Below are 23550 nucleotides of genomic sequence, written 5' to 3'. Positions count from 1 at the left end.
TTTGTATAAATTTATTTGGAAAAATCAACTCACTTGTATTTTTAATCCTATATACCACTATACCTACATGCTTAATTTAACTTCTTTTCTTCGCTTTTTGCTTTTCTTGTACAATTGTGAGTAACAGCAAGTGAATAAAATGACAATTAAAATCTGAAATCAAAGAAAAGAAAAAACTTTTCGATTGAATTCCACTATTTAATATTTATTTGCAACAGATCCGTAGTTCGCCTACGACGTGCAGGCTTCATCAGTGTCTTATTTCAAAGCGTATATGTATCTGTCGCGAATGAATATTAAGGCGGAACCGAAAGTGGCTAACGTTATTGTGTTAGTGCGACAAACACTATACTGTACATCTCATGTGTTCGTTAAAAACCTAAACGTTTATTTGAGTATTGCATTAGTATTGGTAATATATGTCAAATAGCGGAGCTTGCAAACATAAACAGCTGATCCGCAGCCAACCGCACTGACTACAAACATCCCGAAAAAGGGTTTGTTTTCTTTATCAAGGCATTCCGATTCAATCAAAATTAACAGCAGCAACTGAATAATGCGTAGGATCACTAGGATGTTTAATTAATCCGCTTGCATCGGATTGCGTTTTTGATTCCTGCGTTTCCGTTTTGTTTGTTTATTTCACTCTAAGCTCATCGATGCGGCGAAAGTTGAAAGCTCTTTAAAAGCTCATTGATGTGATGAAAGTTTGATACTGTGTTGCTGCTTTTTCGGAAATCGCTAGTTCAACGAAAGATGTGCGTAACCAAATATCTATTAACTAATTCCAAATTATACATTGGTCGCTTTTATGAACACGTAATGATCGATATGTTCAGTTAAATTTATTTTCCATTAGCAATTATGTTTTGCTGAGCGTTTATTGATACACAGCAGATCGATAAATTGAATTACAAGTTTTAGGACATTATAACAGCGCTGGAAGCACTGATTACGTGGCGAAAGCGTGCTCTGCCAATACAGATGCATTTTTAAGGCGCAAAACAATACATGCTTCGAATGGTAGCCATTTATCCAGCCATCTTTGAGCCACTTTCGGTTTCCCCTTAAATAGTGGAATTTAGTCGGTAAAAGTTTTTTCTTTTCTTTAATTTCAAAGTTCGTATTCCACTAAGAGGCTTCAAAAACTTCAGACAATTGACATGTTTCTTACTTTTCTTGAATTTAAATGCAAATTTAAAAATTGCGAATTGTCACCACATACACACACACATACATACATACATACATACATACATACATACATACATACATACATACATACATACACACATACATACATACATTTATACACACATACATACATACATACACTCATATATCACACACATTGAATACTATCAACATTTGTTTTGATTTCACACGTTTTAACGGTTTAATATACGGTGCTTAAATGTTAAAGTTTAAATAACTTTTGAATGAACCGTCCGATTTTCAATAACTCGGTTTTGTTTGATAGATCTCAGCAGTAATTTTCAAATAATAATAAAATGTGTGATGTTTTTCATTGAATTAATGCTTATATGTTACAAAAATATGTTTTAAAAACTATTTTTTCACATTTCTTTATGTAACTTTCAAACTACAAGTCCAATCATCATGAAATTTGGAAGTTAAGGGTTTGAAAGGCTCCTCTTTTATATGCAATCAATTTTGTTCAAATCGGTTAAGGGACCTATGAGATAATGAAGTCCCATATTTTTCGTATTTTTATACATAACTTTTGAAGTAAAAGTCCGATCAGTATGAAATTCAATAGCGACCAATGGGACACCTAGACCTTTCATTTGACACTAAGAACATTAAAATCGGTCCAGCCATCTCCGAGAAAAGTGAGTGAGATTAAAAGCGTCACATACACACACACACACACATACACACACACACACACACACACACACACACACACACACACACACACACACACACACACACACACACACACACACACACACACACACACACACACACACACACACACACACACACACACACACACACACACACACACACACACACACACACACACACACACACACACACACACACACACACACACACACACACACACACACACACACACACACACACACACACACACACACACACACACACACACACACACACACACACACACACACACACACACACACACACACACACACACACACACACACACACACACACACACACACATACACACACACAGAAAATGCTCAGTTTTCAAAACTGAGTCGAATGGTATATGACATTCGGCCCGCAGGACCTTCTTTCCATTTCCGGTTTTCCAAGTGATTTCTATACCTTTATACTATATATTTATATAGTAGAAAGGCAAAAATGCATGGAATGCCTTAATTTCTCTGGGTTGTGCTTTGGATCTATTAGCTTTCGCTGGACACGTCTTGAACAGAGATGGCCATTTTATGTCATCGATGCGGCTTCTCTTATGCGTTTCAGTTAACAAAGTTTATGATTCAGCCAAGGTGGTTTGCGACCACAGCGTCGAAGAGGATCGAAAACATAAACGTCCTGTAACATCTGAGAAGTATAATCGTCAAAAAATGCTTCAGAAGAGAAGGTGAGGCTGAATAGACGTGAGGCCTAGTGGACGTAAGGCTAATAGACGTGAGGACGTGAAGTTGAATAGACGTAAACCTGAATAGACAGTATAGGTCGAATTGACGTGAGGCTAAATAGGCGTGAGGCAGAATAGACGTGAGGGCGAATAGACGTGAGGCTGAGTAAACATGCGGCCGAACTTACGTTAGGCGGAATACATATGAGACTGAATAGTTGTGAGGACGAATTGACGTGAGGCTGAATTGACGTAAGGCGGAATTGACGCGGGGCTGAATTGACGTGAGCGTGAATAGACGTGAACTTGAATAGACATGAGGCCAAATTGACGCAAAGCTGAATAGGCGTGAGGCGGAATAGACGTGAAGCCGAATTGAAGTAAGGCCGAGTTAGCGTGAGGCCGAATAGACATGAAGATGAATAGACGTAATGGCGAATAGACGTGCGGTAGAATGGTCGTAAGGCCTAATAGCCGTGAGATCGAATTGACGTGAGGCGGAATAGTCGTTAGGCTGAATAGACATGTAGCTGAATAGGCGTGAAGCTGAATAAACATGAGGTTGAATAGACGAAGCTTTTTATTTTCCGTCACTGTAACAATTTTGATAATATGTTTCATTGATATTTTTCGGTGAAATAATGACCCTTCTTTTCTAGATCTGCGTAACGTTTCTGGCTACTATGCTTCGCCTATCGTCAGACGCATTTTCGTCAGTCTATTTCCTTAGCACATTGCTAATGCTGCGTCCGCTGCCGACGAGTAGGCATCAAGCAGGCAATGGTTACTCGTCGGCAGCGGACGCAGCATTAGCAATGTGCTAAAAAAATAGACTGACGAAAATGCGTCTGACGATAGGCGATGCATAGTAGCCAGAAACGTTACGCAGATCGAGAAAAGAAGGGTTTTATTTCACCGAAAAATATCAATGAAACATATTATCTGAATAGACGAAGGCCGAATAGAAGTGAGGTCGAATTGACGTGAGGCCGAATGGATGTGACGCCGAATTGACATGAGGCCGAATTGACGTGAGGCCGAATTGATGAGTGGCGGAAAAAGCGTGAGGCTGAATAGACGTGAACCTGAATAAGTATGAGGCTGAATAAATGAAGCCCGAATTGACGCGGGGTTGAATTGAAGTAAGAGTGAGTAGACGTGGAGCTGAATAGACATGAGGCCAAATTGACGTGAAGCTGAATAGGCGTAAGGCGGAATAGACGTGAGGCCGAATTGACGTAAGACCGAATTGATGTGAGGCTGAATAAACATGAGGCTGAATAGACGAAAGCCGAGTAGATGTGTGGCCGAATTAATGTGAGACCGAATTGACGTGAGGTCGAATTGACGTGAGGCCGACAGGACGTGAGGCTGAATTGACTTGAGGTCGAATTGACGTGAGGCCAAATTGACGTGAGGTCTAATAGCCGTGAGATCGAATTGACGTGTGGCGGAATGGAAGCGAACTCGAACAACACCAAACCGATAAGACTCGACGGCTGATGACAGACCACGTGGTTTTGAATTAATTACTTCTTACTTCTTACTGCTCATACTTACTGCTTACTGTAACTACCTCACTACTCATTTCTCGCTTCTCACTTAGATACTTCCCAAGCAACAATGTGAGTTTTATTGTGCTCTTATGGTGGTATTCAAAACTAATTTTGGTCTTAAATGCCATCATAAGAGTGTAATAAAACCCAAATTGTTACCTGGGCTGTACAACTGCTTCCGGCCCGAATGCAATAGAAACGTAGCCCCTTTATTTATTTGGAGCTCCCCCTCTAGCTAGGAGCCGCCCCACTTTACACCGCCTCCTTACTGATATCATTATGTCAAGCTCCATGTATGCCAAGAACGATGGAGAACGATTTAGGGATTTCGAATTTATAGTGTGCATGCTTAACGAGAAATTAGCCCTCATCATGTATTCATGACTACCATGATTGCTTTGAGTGTGTTAGTAAATAGGTCTTAATGGCTCATTAGTTGCAATTTTTTAAATGTAGTACAGTAGATTACATCTTACATTATTGATAATCTTCAATATGCAACTCAGTTTCATCGACAAAAATGTTTTTCTGACGAGAAAACTGCTTATGAACACATGCACTTCAAAATCATCTCAGTATAAAACACACACACACAATACAAACCTCATCGCGTAGGGTAGAGGATCCATATTTCGCCAGGAGCCATATTTCGCCAGTTTGATGAATCCAAAGCTTTTTTGTATATTTTTGGTCGACTTAAAAAAAATTATTTGACGAATTGGTAAAATTAAGGGTATGTACTACCAAAAATAATTAATACCTTTCGCCGGTTATTAATTTATCATGTATTAATTACAATTTGCAAATACCATCTCATACTAAGTGTATATTTTTTACAAAATCGAAACGAGAGGCGAAAATACTATTGGGGAAAAATGTACTCAAACTGTTTCATTATTCAATTATTCTTGACTAATATGATTCTATGTACAATATTTCAGATAATTTTATACCAATTTCACTTTAAACTTTGGATAATTTTGAAAAATTCATCAAAATTAAAGTGGCGAAATATGGTATCCATTTTTAGTCATGGATCCAAATTTCGCCACTTGATTTTTTTAAACCGTTTCCGTTGAATGGTCTCTAGTTATGTCATTTCTTTTATAAAATTGCAGAAATTAGAACAAAATCAAAAAAAAATGTTAGTTAACTAAATATCGAACATTTATCTTGAATATTACAGTTTCCTTAACGGTACAATGTTTTAAAAGTGGATTAAGAGTTCTATTACTTCATCAGTTGGATTTCAGTGCCATTGACTCCACGAAATTCCTTGCTATTCAATGCCAAAGGGACGACAAGCGAATTATTGTTGTGGAATCTTCGGGAATACAAAACACATTTTTAAAATTAAACGAAATGTTTCACAGGGAAAATCGTGTTTGAATAAAGTGTAATTAAAATCGGCGAAGTTTGTAACAGAAAAGTTAATGACGATTTTGTATGATTAAAAAAGGAAATGCTATTCGAGATTTTACAAAGTTTGCCGATCCCCGAAATTTGTAGTTTAATTGGAAATAACAAAAAGCAGAAGATGTAATTTTGTGCGTATGCCATTCTTAACCAGAATCACTTGACACACTTTATGCTTCCCGCAATATATAAAATAAAAACAAATTAATATTACCATTTAGTTAACATTTTTTCGAAGGATAATTAGGGGGAAGTCGGCCACTGATAATTTCTCAAAAACAAAAAATGATAAAAATATTTGAAAAGAATGGAACAATAGTACTTAAACGGTACTATTGTCCTATTCCTTCCAAATATTTTTATCATTCCTTGGTTTTGAGAAATCGCTAGTGTCCGGGTATAGAGGCCTGTGCGGCTATACGAGACTTCCCCCTAATACAATTTGAATGCTTAAGTAGATTCAAGGTGCTTTGATTCTTGATATTTTTTAATTTATGAATTGTCTTAACTCCAAAAGGCCTACATCATTTTTAGCATCGCAATATTCACTAAAATGGTACTTTTAAAAACTTTTATATCTCTCACTATTTTTTCACCAAATTTGGAAGATTTCCTGAAAATCTTTTCTATTTTCATAATATCTATAGATAATGGCCATATGTCCGGAATTATTCCGGAGTCCGTGCCATGTCACGGCACCCCAGGGAACTTCGGAACAACGCCGGGGCCATAAGACATATGGCAATTATCTATAGATATTATGAAAATCGAAGAAATATTCGAGAAATCCCCCAAATTTGGTGAAAAAATATTGAAAGACCTTTGACCTTTTTAGTGGATTTTGCGATGCTGTAAATGATGTTGATCTTAGAGGGGTTAATGCAGAAGAAAATATTTTTAATTCTTTTTAATTGTTTGAATAAAATGCCGTCGCTTTACTTAGAGCAGTGATGGCCAAACTGCGGCCCGCGGGCAGCATGTGGCCCTTCCGTACGATTTGTGCGGCCCGCGGACTGATTTGAAAGATGGTGGACTTAGGAGAAATTTTTTCGATGACATAGGAGTCCCTTAGTTTAATCATTATGCCTCGTGCATGTTGTGAATCTGAATGGTTTCCGGTTTAAATCTTATGGTGATTCCTAGAAAATGGTTTTTGTTGTAGCTTATTTTACATTTTATTATGCACAGGAATGGACAGAGATTATTGCGGCCCGCGGCAATCATGGGCCAACTGATTTGGCCCGCACCATGCTTATGCCTGGGCACCACTGACTTAGAGTTTCCCTAGGCCTATATGATACAATTACATTTTGACTGGAATTTCGATTCGCATGTATTTACCGGAGTCAGAGAAAATTAAGTTACTTTATTAGTGAATTTTAGTCAATATGTAAACATATTTCTACTATTTTGGTGCTTTTCATTGGTTTATTTGTGGTTTTATTGGTATTTTATTGGTTTGAAAAATATTTCATGAACAATCACTTGAAAACGAAGCAAAATCTATTTACCAACTGAATTTATTAAGAATATAGAGAATTCATTTATAAATTTAACATTAAAAGCTATCTGAATCGGGATTTTCTAAAGTGGCGAAATTTGGGTCCAGAGGCTGGCAAAATTTGGCAACTGGGTGGCGAAATTTGGGCTCAGAATACACATTTAAATAATCAATATAACGATAAAAATACACAATTTAGTATGAATATGATGATTGAATCAGTAAAAGAAATGTCAGAAGTATAATATTTTCATGTTATCAAATATCTGAACTTATAGAACCTTGTTCTGTTTCGTTTCATGTAAATTTTTTGGATAAAGGTGGCGAAATATGGATCCGTCACCCTATCACATTTTACTTGAATATTTTAAACAAAACCGGCCCTTCACTTCACTTGAAATGCAGTAGTTAGAAACATTTAATTGTAGCACAGCAATATCTGGTTCACTTTCCGTCAATATATCTCCACAGTTGGCAGAAATTTACAAAATATGAAAGCGCACGAGCACCTAATCTACATTTGCACACGCAAAAGACACTCTGCATGCACTTTGAAAAATATGTATGTACAACTGGCGTAAAAACTTGCGCAGTTTTCATCCACCGAACTTTTCACTTAAAATTTGCATTTCAACGACTTTTACTCATATAAGCCATTGCATCTAAAAATCCGGTAAGTTTTATTTACTTTATTCTTAAACATAAAACGAAATGCATGCCGATGGCAAACCAGGTGTTTCCAAAATTATTCCGGTAAATGAACGTATCGATTTTTCAGAGCGCATCTATTTCATGCGGCAGGGGGATTCTCGTATTCTATCTTTTATCTCTTGCTCGTAGTAAGCCAGTGTTGTTATACAAAGTACTAAGATTGTGGCTTTTTCGTCATGTAATAAAGAAATCTAACGGAAGATATGGCAACATAACCTTGGGTAAAGAATACCAGCGAATTTTGTGTTAAGCTCTCGCGTGATTCTAGCTGAAATGTTCATCATATGTTATACAATACTCCCGTTTTTTAATAACATTGCTCGTCAAACTGCATGTACACACACAATGCGTTTGGTTATTTGTCGCTTACAGTTTCTATTGTATTCGCAAAACAATACAAATATAAAATGATGATATCTTAATGATCACTAATTTCACCTTAAGTTTACCTCTACCGTCTAACTAGGTTTGAGATACGACACTGGTGTAACAAGCCAGTTGTCGTATGTTCGAACCTCGACTGAGTCTAGATAATTGTCCTGTACACTAATAACCGGCTGAAAAGTCTGTCGATAAAGAAGGGTTAAGTTTCAAAGTCAATTATTTCCAAGGCTTTGCTTTGGCCTCGTTCACTTTTATATATTTAGAAGATAGATTAAAGGAACCAAACGCTCATGGATTGACGTGCATATTTTTTAACAAGCTCAAACTTATTTTACGAGATTAAAATATAACAATCAAATAAGATCTCGTTATTGGTTCATCGGCTGTTACTAAAACGGAACCGTTCATCGTGTTAACCCACCACATGTGCTGCTGCTGCCAGTCGATTCGATTATCCGATCCGATCTCTGACGCCAAAGCACATTATAATGGACCACAACACGTGCCATAGATGGGTCATTTCACTAAACCGCGACTAAAGCGGAACAGTTGGTAGTAGTGAAGAAGAAAAACTACAAGGTATACAGCCCTAAGGGTTGTACGATAGGTGACGTAGGCCTATGTTAACATTATATTGTATTGTATTGATAACATGGATTACTCGATGAAGTATTCCTTAATGTTAGATTATTAGAGAAAGGACTAAAGCAGACTGCATTTCTGGCATGTGTTCATAAGTATCTATCGCCTCTAGCTTGGCTAATTAAAACAGTGAACAGATGCGCTACGGAAACCGCTTGTGAGGTTCAGATCTTTGTTCGTTTCTTGTTGGTGAGTGAATTAGCCAGAATGCCGTCCCGGAAGGCACATACCTAATTATCATGACATTCGAGTTCCTAGTAAATGTTTCAAGATAAATGTGAATATCATCCATCAAACAGCCTTGGTATCCTTCAACATCAAGTAATAATTGAAGATAAAATTGTATTTTCTTTTAGCTAAACAATATCTCTTCGATGGATTAGCAACACCAAAAATTGTGTTGGGGAATTTTAAAGTGTAGTGTAGCTTAGTAGTTTGAAGGGAACGCGACAAAAGTAGCATATATTTAGCGTTTTAGGTACGATAAACTAAACCTTTTTTCAAGAAAGTCAATTTGCAATTATAAATGCGAAGTGCAAATTACGAAAAATTTTATTTAACCTTCATTTAATTTGTTGGTTGCCCTTAAAAGGGCCATTGGTTACAAATAACATCAATGCCATAGCAAGTTCAGCGCAAATATGAAGTGTCAGTCGGATGTCGTTCCCTTTTGGCATGAATTGGGGTGGTGTGGGTGTCCAACTACATACATTGTCCATGTCTCACTCATTGGATTAGGTACTTTTGGTTATGGTACCTACTTACTGATTGATTCATCTTAAAACAACTGAAACTAATCAGAAAGATTTTGAACACAGCCTATTAGCTATAATTTAACTATTACCAGCTGTTATTTTCGATATGAAGGCTACTTCAGAGATGTCGCCATCCATGGATGTTTAGTCCGCCAAATTTTGACAATTTCACACCCCTGATGGCAACAGGCACGTAGGTTATCGGCATCGATTGATTGTATCCTGCACCGAAAAGCTTGTACTAGTAGCTATCACTGCCGTCTGCTCCCGCTTGTCATTCGTACTTACCGCTAGCCTTCCATGTTAACGAAATTTGACCTTGTTTCTACAAACATTTTCACTATTAAGCGTATGAAAGATTATTATGGGTATATTACTATAAAATTGCTGGACATTTTATCTTTCCAACGACATATTAACAGTTATGTTTCGTTTAGTAGTATAGAAACTATAAGCATTTGAAATCTTTCATTCAAACGTTACACTTCTATTTTCGTTTCCACAAAGTGCTACCCTACCCAGAATAGTAAACAAAGACGTAGTCCTACGTCAAAAAAACCCCTCCGGGCGGGTAGACCAACCGCCACGGTTTCGATTTGTACGGGTAATCAGTGGCTCGTTTCGTGATTAAAAAATAAGGCTTCTGTGTGCGTCAGCAAATTTGTCCATTATTAGTGCATTTGGGTTTGTTGCTTCTCAATATAACGCACAATTGCCGCATGCCCGCACATTTCACTAATCCGTTAGCTGTGCTTTTCCTCGATATTGTTTTGATAGTTGTGGCATTAACTATTAAAAAACTTCATTATGAACCGAGTGAAATCGGTTCTCGCTGTCGTCAATTGTGGTGCTCAGCTCATCAGCAAAACTAGGGCACCGACAATGATGCTGCAAGGCTTGGCTAGAAATGCTAGTCTGATGGGCACTCACAGATAGTGACCATTCGTTGGTTAATTAGTCCGCTGGTTGTTCTGCAATGCTCCCGTTCTGGAATCAGCAAACCAGAACCAGAACCCGTGTATGTTACGATTCACCAGATGGAGAACTCATCGAGAGAGGGGGCGGGAATGCTAGCTTAACACAAAACAGCGCTGATTATATAGAAACACATGTACCGACAACGGTTGCGCGGGAAAGAGACCACTTTTAGAGCTAGCTAGAATACGCCAAGGAGGGAAACTGATTATTTGTAACTTTATTTCACTCTGCATATATTAAGCTATTAACGTGATGATTTGCCTTCTTTCCATACACCGGCTGCGGCCTGTTGATGATGGTGAAGCAAAACTTGGTAGGTACGGACGAAGAACGACGATGTTCAGTGGAGTGTTCGGTGACAAATTAGTGGTATAAGAGAAGGAGGAGCTGGAGGAAAATTTGAATACGAAAAAAACGGAAATTAATTAACGCGTTACTCCACGGTTTGTTCTGGGTTGGATGTTGCTTAGCGATTTATACCTTTTCTTTCCACTAGATAGGTACTGTTGCGGGTGCACGAAAGGGTCGTATCTTTTTGTCGACTCACCAACCGAATTTATGCCACAGCTCCATTAATTTTTTTTTTTGTTTTAAGTTTGCGAGTTGAACTTTCTCAGTTTAAAATTTATTCGTGCGCTCTTTTTGTTCAACCCTGTCTCATTTGGTCAATTTGCCCTACAATCAACAGTAAATTGCTACTAGCAAAAAAACTTGAAAAAAAGAAATGTTAAATAAGTGGAACGGGATGCAACAAAGAAAAGCCTCTTTTTCTCCGGTATCCCGTTTGTGTGATTATTATCGCACAAACGTACACATGTAAATGCGGACCGTCAAACCTTTACTATCGATGGGCTTTCGAGTGTGCCGGGTAAACTCATTTTCCGTTCTGTTTTTGGCGCATGCGGTAATTACTGTACACCACCCAGTTGGGGAAGTGATTCATTTAATTTTACGTCCGATTTATGTATGAATCCACCAACCAATCAAATGATTGCTGGCGATGTTGCCACGGGCAATAATAGTGGAGACTAAGACAAGCTCGAACAACAAGTGTTTTCAGTGGCTTCACCCGGGCATCGAGAAACCTTAACCCAATAATAAACAACATCGTAATAACAGATAAGAAGCAGTTACCCAGTTATTTTTTCAGATAAATTTCTTACAAAATTTGAATAGCGTATGCATTAATAATTTTTCATGCGATTTTCTTGCTACCTGGTGATAAATACATATATGCATAAACAATCGTAGCAGATTTTTTGCAAACGAAAAAAAAACTGACAACGTTATCAGTTGATTTGCAGCAGCCATGGCGAAAACATTCAAGCAACTACGCTCGATGCTTTGTTCGTACTGTCAACAATATTCCGTCGAGTGTTTGACATCGTGAGGCAATTCGTTTCCGCCGGATATAACCGATCTGTTTTTTGTAACATCCTCTGCCTTCTGGGGAAATGCAAGAGCGTCAAACGGAATCCTGGTTTTGATCTATTGACGATGCTGCGCGAGCGTAAAGTGCATCGAGGAAGGCAGAGAGTAAAATGGCCTTATCATTCCCGCGTATTGGGCTGGACGGTCGGAGCAACCGGCCAAATGGTGAAGATTTATTTGACCAAAATGGACATTTTAATGCAGCAGTACCAGTCGAGGCCGGCTATGTTTGAGCAGCAAACTATCACCCAGTAGGAGTGGCGGAAGTTGCTGGTGGAAAAAGTCTTTCCGTCGAAGGACGGCGTCGTGGACAAAATGGATAATGATTGTTGTTCAGTTAAGCACTCGTCTACAGCAATCTGATGATTTTGAACAAATGAAAGCTGATTTTTTTTGGCAAAACCGCGTACTATGCCAATAGACTAATATTAAATAGATTCCCATAGCCATCTGTGCGGTATCCCCTGCTCATGTAAAATACGTTTTTCGCATAGCAACATTATTGCACACCAAAGTAACCTTCAAATCTTATTATTGCACACCTCACGCCCAATTGTTGCACAGCTTTTGTTTTGAATTTTTCTCATTATTTCATGGAAATTATTGCCAAGTTTTTTTTTTTTGGACAAAGCCACTTACATATACATACTTCAGGATTACCTTAGCTTCCATAATGGACCTGGAAACCTCGCAATTAACGGTGAAAAACGGGAAAAATGGCGGTACGCAAAACTACGGCTTCCACCGCTTGCGTTAATAAACATAAAGCAACACCACAGTGAAGTGAACTGTCAAATGTACGTTGCAGAAGAACGCGGGTTAGGACAAGAAAAATAGGTGTGCAATAAAATTGGAAGAAATGCCGTACGTTGTTCCAATTATTGAACTTACGAATTTGTCGACAATTTGTGTTATAAAGACCCAATTTTATTCACTTATTGAGTACAGTAAGTTTCTATCAATGCTGCGAAACCCATAGAACATGTTTATTTGCATCTAACGTTCGGTGATAGCTTATTTTGTAATCAACGTTCTTAATAATTTTGATTAGAAAATCGTTTGGTGAAAGCGAAATTGGGACAAACGTAAGAAAATTTATTATTACGCTCGAAAATCACGTTGATTTACAGGAAAAAATCAGAGGGGTTGTGTACAAGACACGACCGCATAGGTGACGTAGGACTACGTAAGTCTCTTTGTAGCGATAGTAGGATGTATCCATGTATGTAATAATACGATTATTTATGTATACATGCTACATGCGTTGCACGTAACGTTTATTAAAGTAGGAACATTGTATACGTTCAATCTTCAACAGATTTAGGGGTTATTTCTATGAATTTATTGAAACTATTTTATTAAATCGAACCAGTCACACTAAACCATACAGTAAATCAATTTTCATGATCTGTTTCTATGTTGAATAGTGCTTTTCCTCTAGTAATCGGTACACGGTACGCGCTAGTTTTCAAAAAGTTGAAAATTTTACGCACAACTTTTCTGCGGCTTACAAAAGAAGAACAGTGACTTACAAGCTGCAAACCTTTTTGGAAGTGGTAGAAAATGTCGTCCGTGGCCAGAAAACTTATTCCCGTCATTTGTTGGTCGCCTGCAACGGCAAAAAATTCAACTTTTCCCTCGTTGCGTGTGTTATTATCGTATTAACTGGACAATAAAATATAATAAACCCTTCAATTGTTGCGTGGTCCTTAAAAGAACCGATTGTTTGATTATCATAACTCCAACTTGCAATAAACTTGCACTAACGCACTTAACGTAATTTTCGGTAAACGGCTTGTTGCAACGAACCAACTGGAAAGCCACAGCAGTTATGCGATCGACGAAGCCGTCCGTGTATAGTCATGAGTAACGATAAAATGTCAATCCAGGTGGCCAGCTGCAAGCAACATGGGATAATTCTGGTCTTTTTGTTGTCGTGAGCAGCACTTCCGCAGTTAATTATTCCATCACGGAAGCCAGCTCCAGCTTCAAGAGTTTCCTTTCCTCAGCAGCCGATGAATCCGCTTGTCCGAGAACTGCAGACGTGCACGACTCGAACGTGACTTTCGCTTGCCCTTGATACTTTCTTCTTTGTCGCGTCCAGACATGACAGTACGATGTTGGCAGTAGCGTTTGAATAATGCTGTTCGCTGGGTTACCTCGTGCTATGTAGCAGACCAAGCGACAAAAATCGGTTCCGCCTATTTTTCGTGGTTCGTCATCCCATCATCTACGTTGAAGAAAATGGAGCATTTCAATTACAGTCTGAACAAAAGAGCAAAGTTACCAGTGAGCCGTTCACCTTTTGCTACCAAAGAAAAATTACGCTGCGTATTACTGTAGCATTGGTGATGGATAGAATTGTGTTGCTAAAGAAAACCTAGTAAAAAGCCCTAAGTTTCAAGTTTTCTTAGTTTCATCAATTACCGAAAACTGTTCTTTTAAGAATGAACAAATTCTAATATGAAGATGCAAAATATGTTACTAAAACAATTTCAATCCATAGTTTTCAATGCATTTTGACGCTTGACCGAACACACGTACTTGGAGCTGGTATAATTGTTGACTGCTTTGGTACCTTGTGATACGGCCAACTCAACCGGCAGCAACAAGCGAAGAGAAGCGCGAGAGGTGATCGGTTAAAAATTATTTAAAATGAACCGACCAATTAGAATCAATCGAATTGAATTCAATATCTGTGAGTGAAAATTCCTTAAATCTTCATGAACATATACTTCGCCCTTAAAAGAACGGTTTTCGACGTAATAAGTTGGAAATTTATGCTTTCTTTTCCGTCTTCTTGGGCAGCTACAAAACATCTTGGATGTTCGGAAAGACATTTCTCTGAGCAGTGGTGACACCGGACAGCAATTTTTCCAACTCTTCGTCGTTGCAGATGGCCAGCTGCTGACGATTCTGGTCGTTTTGTTGTCGCGAGCAGCATATTTCCTGCCAATTCCAGAACTTCAGCATCCAGATATTCCATCACGGCAGCGAAACGAGTGCTCCAGCTCCAACACACGCTCTGCATACTTTCCTTTCCTCAGCAGCCGATGAATACGACTGATCGGGAACTGCAGACTTGTACGACTCGAGCGTGATTTTCGCTTGCCCTTGATGCTTTTTCCTTTGTCGCGTCCGGACATGCCAGTAAGATGTTGGCAGTAGCTCAGCTAGCGTTTGAATAATGCTGTTCGCTGGCTTACCTCGTGTTATGTACCAGAGCAAGCGACAAGAATAGGTGCCGCCTATTTTTCGTGGTCCGTCATTCCATCATCTACGTTGAAGAAAATGGCGCATTTCAATTTCAGTCTGAACAAAAGAGCAAAGTTACCAGTTCACCTTTTGCTGCCAAACAAAAATTACGCTACGTATTACTGTAGCATTGGCGATGGATAGATTTGCTTTGCTAAAGAAAACCTAGTGAAAAGCCCTCAGTTTCAAGTTTCCTTAGTGTCATCAATTACCGAAAACCGTTCGTTTAATAATAAACAAATTCTTATATAGAAAAAATTGAAATTCGCATTGAAAATTAACAGTTTTCTATATTTTCCAATTCGATTTCCTGATCTATTGGTGTAAATAGCTTGGAAATCTATTAGGAATTGACTGAATTATAAGCCGAAGCGTGAAAACGCATTAACACTTTGATGACGTCATTTCCAACAACCAATCACAAAGCTAGGATTTCTAGATGGACAAGGCGAGAAAAAAACAAAAAACAAATTTACTAATCGAGCACAAAAAATATGGATTTTAGGCATTTTTACTTAAAGTTTAGACGCGAAAACCAAATCTATTCTTGCTTTTTATATATACGTTAATATTTGCATGCAAAAATCTACGAAAAAAACAAAAACGAACGAAAATTTTTTTGGCCGATTTTCAGAAATTCCACTGTTTGAATTCTCATTTCTATTTCGTGCTAGAAGTGTTCACTCAACTCGTTCACTCATTTTTAGAGTTTTTCAGGCTATAAAGCCCACAGACGATTGATTTTATTAAAAAAAATTAACTCGTGTCCTACAAATTATTTTTCCAAAAAATCTAACTCTGCAAGTGGTCAGGTTTTAAATGTTAATAATTTAGCGTTAAGCAGCGCCGAAGCAAACAGCGTTGGTGCGATCGAGATAAATATTTAATTAATATTTCTAAAATAATGTTGAACAAGTGCTCAAAACGGCATAAACCTACTGGTCACAATTGAGTTTCAGGACACCATCGCATTAGTGATTGCCAAAAATCAAAGTTGTTTCTATTGATGAATTCGAAAAAGCAAACAAATCTGTTCAAATGCGAGAGTAGCAATTTAGTATTCAAGTGCAAATCAGTTAATTTCTCAGCAATGCAATGCAACAGTACCAAACCAGTGCTACAGGGTGAATGCAAATGTTCCTTAACTGAATTTCCAATCGCATGGTGGTACATTACTGAACGAATTTGTTGCTGTCGTTCGGATCCAGTCTAAAATTCATGTGATCGTCATGTTTAATCCCGAGTAACCGTATAATCAGAATACTTCAGACAATCAGTCGCAATACTTAGTTGGTTTGAATAATTTATTATTTTCTGCCATACTTGGTTAAAACTCGAATCCAAATTCAGCACCGCATTGTAAGTATTTATTTCGGTTCGGTTCGGTTGTAACGCCATGCTGCACCGCAAATCTGATGATAGACTACGGTACACCAGAACCTGTTCATTTACGATACAATTTCGGCCACAGTTCCGGGCTCTGCAAGGTGAATTACAGGTTACAACTGCGGTACGGCACCTAATGAGCAAGCACAAGCCATCGCCGCCGCCGCCACCGCCGTGTCAGGGTTCGCAGAGCAAGAGCAAAGATGGTAATTAACTATGCAGGAAATTCTAATTGACGGTTACGAGACGCTAACTTTTTGAAAGGGTACATCTCTAATCGTTAGGTTGGTTAATGCCATTTTAAATGCACGTGACTGACGAAAACGAAGAAAATCGAGACGTTTCCCATTTTATCAGGTAAGGTACGGGGAAATTGAGTTTAAAAAGGCTGTTCAACCAACCGTAATTGTACCGAAAGCTTGTGATTGAAATTACTTTATACTCTAACATTGATCCAACTTCGACCTCTTGAGTAATCAATAACTCGATAACATTTCACATCTGCCTATATTTTCCCGAGCCATACATTGTGCATATCCAACGTGCCCATTTCCTACACGTCTGACGTTGCATTCATGTTCGCTCGAATGGTTTTTGTAATCCTCAGCAAATTGAAAAATCCTCAAATTCCAACATGTCAAAACAATACTCTCGCCTGTCTTCTTGAATCGAAAATGTAAACCACGTTCTAAAAATCCAGCCAGTTGTGCCGAAATCGCATGCAGAAAACTGGAAACCATCAAACTCATCCCGAGATCATTAATCATACCGTCATGCAGGCGAAACAGCAGCATATCTCGGGGCCCGTCGCCAGCTTGCCTGTGCAATGTATACACACGTAATAGTACATCCTTCCTTTCCGAAGGCTGCCTGGTGTTGCTGTTGCCACCACTTTTTAATTGACGATATGTCAAATAAAGGACTCTCGGATCTAGGCAGGATTTCCCCATCAGACAAAAAAACGTACACTCATAGTCTGCGCCGTAGTTCGGCCTTCGCTTCCCATACGCCATGCAGAGCATGTTTAATATGACGATGATGACTGTTGAAAACTTTGCCGTTGGCAGGACGAAACCAAACGGTGTTTTCCTCATTTATAATGCCAGTTGTGTCCTCCGTGCTTTCTACATGACACACAGAGAACAGAATTTTCCATGCTAAACATAAATTCAACTCTTTCACATCATTTATTCGATTTTGTTAAACCGGAATGAAATATGAAAAGTTTTTCTTCGTCTTTCGCCGGCTGATACTGGCCTGTTCGGATCCAGTTCGGTAGTGTTTCGATGGGCACACCCATGCCAAGACTGTAATCATGGATTTTAATCTTTTAACTTTTCTCCCACATGCATAAAGGAAACCTTCTGCGCGAGTTCGTCCTTCGTGTTATCCGTCCCTTGCGGCCCGGTGTGCTTTGGACAGTGCGATACCGCTGCGCTTAGGGAGACTGGCAAGCAATCACCGCACCACACATTGCATTGGCTGCAATGGCTTAAAGGGGGTGAAAACAGCTTTCAAATTTCCGCTTCATCTGCTCGCCGTTGTCGTCGTCGTCGTCATATTTCATCCGATGTGTATGGTTTAATTTTTAAATACCTCAGCTCTGCTGCATTGGCATCCGCCGCACCCCGTGCGGTGCCGGTGATCCTGCTGGCGGCGACCGTCGAACCGTCTGTCGCTTTTGGTTTCGTCATGCTGCGTTCATTAGAAGCTCGGCGATCCAGGATGTTCGTAAACACGTATGTACATCCGAATCGATATGCAACACAGCTTGCTGTCCGGTCCGGTATGGGAGTCCAGTCTGGATATTAGTGGAATTGACTGAACAGATCCGCGAATTTGTACTGTAACTCAATTTTATATGAACGGATCTAACTACAAATCAAATTAGGCTGAAATCACTGAACTAAATTAAACTAAAATGAAACCGCAATTTGCAATATTTTTTAGAGTTTTTTTGTTTTATTCTCTGGCAAATTAAATTGAAAATAATGATTCATTTGAAGAACAGCAGCATTTTAGCTCAACAATTTGAATTAAATCGAATATTTGTGTATTGTATTGTCGTGCTTAACATTGATTAGTATTCTTCAATAATCATCGTAAAAAACTGAAGATTTGAAAGCATCATCCTGTGTGAGAGATTAACGTCCCCGACATCAAAAATGAAGGTACTTTCAGTTGCACATTTGGCTCTATCTCCACTGATTTTCAATCGATTTTTATGCAACTAACCTTAAAAGAACTACTACACTAGATTGGCCTTTAATGAAAAAATATGATGGTAAATTTTGGTTCCATTTTTCCGGAGATATTCCAGATCGCGGTGGATTTTTTTGACGACATAAATAGCAGATGAAATAAAACTAGAAATCTGCTCAATTGACTGCGCAAAAGTTATCCAGTTAAAGTTATGACTTAGGAAAGTATATATCTAAATGGGTCATTCCACGCGAAGTGTCCGAGCCCCATGTTATCGACCTTCACGAATTTGAACCAAATTTCGCCAGATTGTTCGTTTTCGGTCAGAAAGCAAAAATTGAAAATTTGGTGCCGATCGGCTCCATTTTTAAGAAAAATACCCTTTTTTGTCAAAACCTCTTATTTTCTTTTGTTTATATCTCCGGAAGATTTGGGTTTAGAAAGATACTATTTCCACATTTTTAAAGGAAATTACCCAAGGAAATTATATTTTCAAGCGCCAGTGCCGCCAAATATTTTTGAACTAAATTTGAAAACTAAATTTTCATTTTCCTCTCAACGAAGACAATTTGTTCTCAAAAATTCCAACTTCATCGTATTTTGCAGACTTTTTTACATAAGAATCACTTATCGCTTCGAGGTATTCTTTGCCGATCCTCAGATACAGCGTTTTAAATCAAGCAAAACCTCATGTTTTATGTAAAACTATAAGCAAAATCACTTTTTTCAAGCAGTGATTCTCTACGCAATCTAAAACTACTTTGCCATATCGGGAAAGCATTTATCTATACCTATAAAAAGGATTTCTGTCTGTCTGTCTGTCCGTATGTTCCTTATAGAATCGAAAACTACTGAACCGATCGTCGTGAAATTTTGCATATAGGGGTTTTTGGGGCCAGGGAAGGTTCTTATGATGGTAAGAGACCCCTCCCCCCACTAAGAGGGGGGGGCTCTCATACGAATGAAACACAAATTTGTGCATAACTCGAGAACTTATCAAGCAAATAGAACAAAATTTGGCATGTGGATGTTTTTGGTGACAAGAATTTATTCTATGGTAAAATGAGACCCCTCCCCTCTTTAGAAGGGAAATTATGACTCCTGTCCCCTTTAGGAAGGAGGGCTTCCATACAAATGAAATACAAATTTCCTCATAACTCGAGAACCAATCAAGCAAATGGAACCGAATTTGTCATGTAAAGGTTTTCGAGGACAAAAATATTTTCTATGGTGAATTAGGACCCCTCCCCACTTTAAGAGGGTGGGCTCTTGTATAAATGAAAAACACATTTCCTCATAACTCGAGAACTAATCAAGCAAATGGAACCATAGTTGGCATGTGGGGCTCTCAGAGAGCAGAAATTTTTTTATGATGGATTAAGACCCCTCCCTGTTTAGGTGGGGGGGGGGCATACAAATGAAATTCAAATTTCTTTATAACTTGAGAACTAATCAAGCAAATGGAACCAAATTTGGCATGTGGGAGATTTTGGAGTCTTGAATTTATTTTATGATAGTTAGAGACATTGTTTCCATTGACATTGAGACAATTGTTTTCTACTTTACTGTGAGGAAAAATTGCAAATTTGTATATTAAAGTACCCATTCCTGGTAACTAATAAGCATTAACAGAAGCAGCAAATCAGCGTATCTGGCATTTTATACTGCACGTTATTGTATATTAGCTTTTTGACTGCATAGGTAAATTGGCATCCAAAATTGTATTCAAATTCTTCGTGTCGGTAATTAGCTGTAAATTAGCATTGTCAGCACTATAAGAAGGTTATCAGTAAAGTAGCTGTATATTTTGCCAAAATAGCATTTAAGCAGCAATTAAGGTGACTTAAATGCTTATTGGCCTACATTTGAATAGCATTGGTTGATGCTTATTAGTTACCTGGGATGCTTTCATAGTTACGTAACTGCCAAAATGAATCATCTAAGGTTGAACTCCTCAGAAACTCGAGATTGTGACAAATATCATCCTAGAGTCATGATTTATGTACAACACAGGTTAATTTGTGGCAATACGAAGTTTGTCGGGTCAGCTAGTACAATATATAGCAAAGTTTTACTTAACAGTGTTGCCAGCTTTTCAGTACTTCGTTTGATTTATCGCACTAGATGAGGAAACGTTACTTCAAAAAGGCGTAAAATATACGTTAGTTGGTTGATCATAGCCTTGTAAATTGTTTTTCATCTCGCTAATAGACACGATCTCTTACCTTCCTCGTTTATTGCGTTTATTGTTGCTAGGAGACTAATATTCCCTTAATTAATGTAACTAATCATGCGGGAAACTGATAAATTGGCAACACTGTTAAGAAAAACCTGTTTATATACTGCATAAATGCTTTTCCGATATGCCAAAGTATTTTTACATTGCGTAGAAAATTACTGCTTCAAAAAAAGTTATTTTGAAATGGGGAATTGGTTGGTTTAAAACGCTGTATCTCGTGATCGCCAAAGAATACCTCAAGGCGATGAGTGATTCTTATGTAAAAAAATCTGCGAAGCACGATAAAGTTAAAATTTTTGAGATAAGTTTGTCTTCATTGAGAGAAAAATGTAAATTTAGTTTTCAAATTGAGTTTAAAAATGTTTGACAGCACTGTTATTCAAAAATAATATCTTTTTCGAATTCCTTGGATGATTCCCTTTGAAAATGTGAAAATAGTGTCTTCCTAAACGCAATATTTCTGGAGATAAAAGCAAAAGAAAATAAGAGGTTTTGACAAAATCGGGTATTTTCTTTAAAAATGGAAGCGCTCCCATTAATCGAGGAAATGTTCGATCGGTACCAAATTTTGGATTTTTGTTTTCCGACCGAAAACGAACAATCGAGCAAAATTTGGTTCAAATTCGTGAAGGTCGATTACACGATTGAACGTTTTCTCGGTCACCTGGCATGGAATGACCCAAATGTAAACTAAAGAGCTCGTGTTAAAAAATCCTGTCAATATTTGCCATATTTTCGAAGAGAATTCCAAATGACCACTTTAAGTGTTCCGGTAGAATCGACAACGGGTGTTTCGAAGTATGGGGCGTAAACCAGCGCTCTACAGGATAGTATAAAAGTCATTATTAGTCACTACAAATAAAACGGATAACTTTTGCGCAGTCAATTAAGCAGATTTCTAGTTTTATTTCATCTGCTACTTATGTCGTCAAAAAAAATCCCACCGCGATCTGGAATATCTCCGGGAAAATGGAACCATAATTTGCCAGCATATTTGTTCATTAAAGGCCAATCTAATGTGTTTCTTTTAAGACTAGTTAAAATAAAAATATAATAAAAATCATAAAAATCGATTGAAAATCGATTGAAAATCAGTGGAGATAGAGCCAAAAGTGTAACTGAAAGTACCTTCATTTTTTATGTCGGGGACGTAAAGGTTAAGCATATGAAAGATTATTATAAGTATGTTACTATAAAATTGCTGGACATTTTATCTTTCCAGCGACATATTAATAGTTGTGTTTCGTTCAGTAGTATAGAAGTTATAAGCATTTGAAATCTTTCATTCAAACGTAACACTTCTATTTTCATTTTCACAAAGTGCTACCCTACCCAGTATAGTAAACAAAGACGTAGTCCTACGTCATAAAATATTCAAGCCGTACAAATATTGTTTTCTCCCTTGACTTTTTAAACAAATTTTAAAGGGTAAATGGAGGTGAAGGTGGTCGACAAAAAAGATACAAGGTACAGAAGATTTTAAAAGTAGACTTTTAGCCATTAGGTAACATAAACAAACGCGTTGCAAATATTTCTAATTGATTTTCTCAACGTTATTTTCCTGTAGTCAGTGTTGCGAAGCCCACACTCGTGTGGTCTAATTTTTTCCAAACGTGTACTCATTCTAACGAACACGCCGGCATAAGCATCCCTTACGGACTCTCGCTGTTATTTATTTACGCGTTTTTGCGAGTGTGCATTTACATAATAGCTACGGTCGTCGCTCTTATTCGTCATTGCAGTTCGCACTCCTGCCTGCGAGTAGAATCGAGGACGAATATGAAGAAGTAAAGGCAGTTGATTGCTCGCGAGTTATTTTGAGGCTGTGCGTTCGCGAGTGTGCAGGCAGCCAAATTTCTACACACAGCAACGGTGGTTGTTTGTCTTACGCTTGCGTAAGCAGCGTAAGCGTTGAATGCTATGCTTCTCATACTCTTTCGCGTGAGACTAGGCATCGTTGGCTTCTTACTCGATTTGCAACATTGATATTCGTGCTTAAGTGTCGGTGTTTTTTTCAATAACGTTTTTACTACTTTTCAACCAATATCTCACTCTAAAACTAGAAACTAGTTTTTATTCCTTCATGGATAAGAGGGTTTATGTCGCACCTCGTACCAGTATTACTTTTATATAGTTTGCCTTGGCAGAAGGCTTCATTATTGGTAAGTACAGTATTCAGCATGAAGAAAGGATGTAAAAGGGTTAAGATTTGAACCCATGACTATTGTATTCATTGGTAATAAGGCTAGGGCATTTATTATTTTGGGTGGAATAATTCTAAAATTTAACTAATTCGACAGATAGATAATCTCTTTAAAGTGAGTTGCAATATGCAAAAAGATTATGGATTCACCAAACTGTCGAATCCTTTACGTTATCAGTCGAAAAACCAACTGGACATCAGTGAGATCCTGTTTCATATTTTAACTAAAGAAATTTTCTTTTGTTCGTATTAATTAAAGACAGTCAGTATTATGCGATACGTCACTTATTTT

This window comes from Sabethes cyaneus, chromosome 2, assembly GCF_943734655.1.
Source record: "Sabethes cyaneus chromosome 2, idSabCyanKW18_F2, whole genome shotgun sequence".
Lineage (NCBI taxonomy): Eukaryota > Metazoa > Arthropoda > Insecta > Diptera > Culicidae > Sabethes > Sabethes cyaneus.
This window is presented reverse-complemented; position numbering follows the sequence as displayed.